The 3000-nt window shown below is 40.8% G+C and overlaps 1 long non-coding RNA gene across 1 annotated transcript; it reads left to right on the top strand.

Moving 5' to 3' along the window:
• Positions 1-107: 107 nt before the first annotated feature.
• LOC119884129 lies at positions 108-2904 on the top strand. The gene is made up of 5 exons (XR_005440931.1): positions 108-1582; positions 1713-1782; positions 1883-1937; positions 2104-2263; positions 2348-2904. It is a non-coding gene; the product is annotated as an uncharacterized LOC119884129 (long non-coding RNA).
• The last annotated feature ends 96 nt before the right edge of the window (positions 2905-3000 follow it).

Below are 3000 nucleotides of genomic sequence, written 5' to 3'. Positions count from 1 at the left end.
CCTTAGAGAACATTTGAATGACTGCATTGAGAAAAGCAAGAAGTTGTATCAGTCCAGTGGATCAAGAGGTAGAGGGTCTCTCGTCACCCTACTCTCCAAGACAACTGTCAACTCAGTGATTGATGCAATTGGCCATTTCATTCAAGAGAGCATCACCAGTGATGTCCAGAGAGCTGGGATGTTCTCTGTTCAGCTGGACACAACCCAAGACATCACAGGTTATGATCAGTGTTCAGTAATTATCAGGTATGTTACTGAGGCTGTGCAGGAGAGGCTTGTCTCCATAGTGAGGTGCGAAGCATCCACGGGGCAGTACTTTGTAAACTTGCTTTCTGGAGTTTTAGAGCATCTGAATCTGGACAAGGCCATGTGCATTGGGAATGCCATGGCCATCATATGGTGACTGCCACAAGATAGCCTCAAAAGTATCGCCAGGGACTTCCCAACTGTGAAGGCAGCTGCAGACACATTTGTGAAACAGACAAATCAGAAACTCGAGGAGAGGGAGGACAACACAGACATGGAAGTGGAGGCTGCACTACCTGTAAAGAGAGCCAAGAAGAGAAAACGCATGGCCGGAGAGATGACTGAAGATGAGTTGCAAATCAATGCTGAGAAAACAACACCACCATCCTGGACACAGTTATTGAAGCAATCCACAGACGATTTGTCACAAATGGCCCTCTTGTTGCGGATTTGGCATGGTTGGACCCCAGGAAGTTTAGCCAGGTCAGAACAGTTTCTCTTCCTAGTAATGCACTTCAAAACCTCAGCACATGTCTCCTCAAATTTGACAGCAGGGCTACAGTAAATAACCTTCAGTCAGAACTGAAAAGTTTTGCAGGACAGTGGGAAAGGCTTAAGACATCACATGTAGATGACTACAGGACCAGAACAGCAAAGGACAGATCTGAAGAATGGGACGAAGAAAGTGAAATTGTGACCAAAAGCTGTGATTCTTGCAAAAATTGCCCACTGTGCTGCTATCAAATTCTCAGGCGGTTCAACATGCTGTCTGATGCCTACTGTCTCCTTGGGCTGGCATACAAGTACCTGCTGACCCTCTCTCTCACTCAGGTTGCCTGTGAAAGAACATTCTCTACACTCAAGTTCATTAAAAGCAGACTCCGAAGCAGCCTGTCTGGAAACAGGCTTGAGATGTTTATGCTGATGGCCACTGAAAAGGACATTCTCATGTCATTGGACTCCGACATGGTCATTGACAGGGTAGCTGAGAAGAGTGACCTGCTGAGAAAGCTGCTGTTGTAACCTGGTGGGGTGAAATAAAATTATCAAAACATTCCTAATTATGTTTCAGTTAAGATTAAATTCAACTTTATTGTTATTGCCTAAAAGTACAGTCAAATGAATAGGTTTTGTGTCTATCTTCACTTCAAACAAGTCACGTGCTCAGAAAATGCTTAGAATGTGTCCATCTTAATAGGTTTTAATGCATAAGACAGTAGATAGAATAAATATTAGATAATATAAATATGAGAGTTTTCTTACAGCCTTAATCTGTCATTGTTTCGTTTCAGACTCAGTCAGTCAATTTTGGAAGCCTGAAGTGGGTTCATTTTAAGTAAGTACTATATAGAATATGATTCAACCATTTCTCTAGAGTAAACATACCAGTAGTGTCATCGTCTAAAAAAATCCATTAAGTGCAAGTCTTTCTCACCCTTCGCTGTCTGTCCTTTCTCTTCTTAAAGGTTTCCATATGTTAAGATATGTTCAGTGTTGCTGCTGTGGAAGTGTTGTGGTTGACTTTTTAGTGATGCAGTGAGTAAATAGTCTTTGGTGATACAATTCAATCACAATCTGTCCTTAATAGATTTTAATATTTATCTAATCGTTGTTCCTCTCTGTCCTGTTTTTTCAGGGTCTAATCATTCTTTAAGAGGTTCTCTAGACCATGCAACTTTTTAAGTTCCTACGTAAGTACTACTGTATATGATTCAGCTATTTTTGTGGAATAAAGATACAAGTAGTGTGATCATATGAGCAAGTCCAACAAATGCCATTGTAGCCCAGGCTTAATAATGAGAAACACTATTTAGCTGTCTGACCAAGTCACTAAGGGTTACCTTTTATTTTTCTCAGCATCTTTGATGGGCTTGTAAGTTAGCAAATGGGTGGACGTTATGATGCAGTGAGCTGACCAATCAGCTGCCAGCTATGTTCCGTTACAATTACGCCTCTCGGTCTCTGCACCTTCTTTTGGCGCCTGTACCTGAGCGTAGGAGGCTGCGTTATCCCCTCGGTAAGACGAGAAACGACATGGAGTGAATTAAACAAATTCTGTGATCATTATCGCTTATACTGACTATACCCTGATTTAATATAGAGAGTAAATGAGAGCTGTGCCTGAATCCACTGTTGTCACGGAGCTAAAGGCGGTGAATTCCGCTAAAACGGTGAGTTGTTTACCTTGCGCTAGGCCTTTGAGTTCGCTAGCGTCCATGTTAACAGGACAGGCTTTTGAGGCCCATTTGTATTTAATCTAGCCTGCTGAGTTTACTGGGAGTTCGCTAGCATTTATGCTAATCGGTGAAGCTATGCAAAGGTGCTAATTGTGTAAAGCTAATGTGAGACTGCTGTATTCGTATGCTAATAGGGTAATTAACCACAATAAGCTAGCGGAATACTCTTTAATGCCTGTGAAAATTACAGATTATTTTGTTTGTGGGTTATAAAAGGAATTGTTACCTTTCCATGTTGTTGCTAAATGGTTACTTTGAAAAAATAATGATGTTAAAAACTGTTGTTACTGGAAGTTAAAGAGGTAAATTTTTAGTGCATTCTTTCCACTGTTACCGGCGCAGAGGGGGATAAATGAGCACGCTAACACCTTAATGCCTCTAATTTGAAGTAATACGATTTGATCAATGTTTACATGCAATGCCTGCAGTTTATTTTATGACACTGTTAATGTTACTTAGGGTTCATAAAACTTAGTGTTTATGTCAAGGATGTAATTTTTGATGTACATGTACTTTT

The sequence above is a fragment of the Micropterus salmoides genome, unplaced genomic scaffold (assembly GCF_014851395.1).
Source record: "Micropterus salmoides isolate LMB-PRFRI ecotype aquatic unplaced genomic scaffold, ASM1485139v1 Ms_hic_scaffold_3202, whole genome shotgun sequence".
In the NCBI taxonomy this organism is placed as follows: domain Eukaryota; kingdom Metazoa; phylum Chordata; class Actinopteri; order Centrarchiformes; family Centrarchidae; genus Micropterus; species Micropterus salmoides.
The sequence above is the reverse complement of the archived record's forward strand: the minus strand, read 5'-3'. Positions and strand labels throughout refer to the sequence as shown.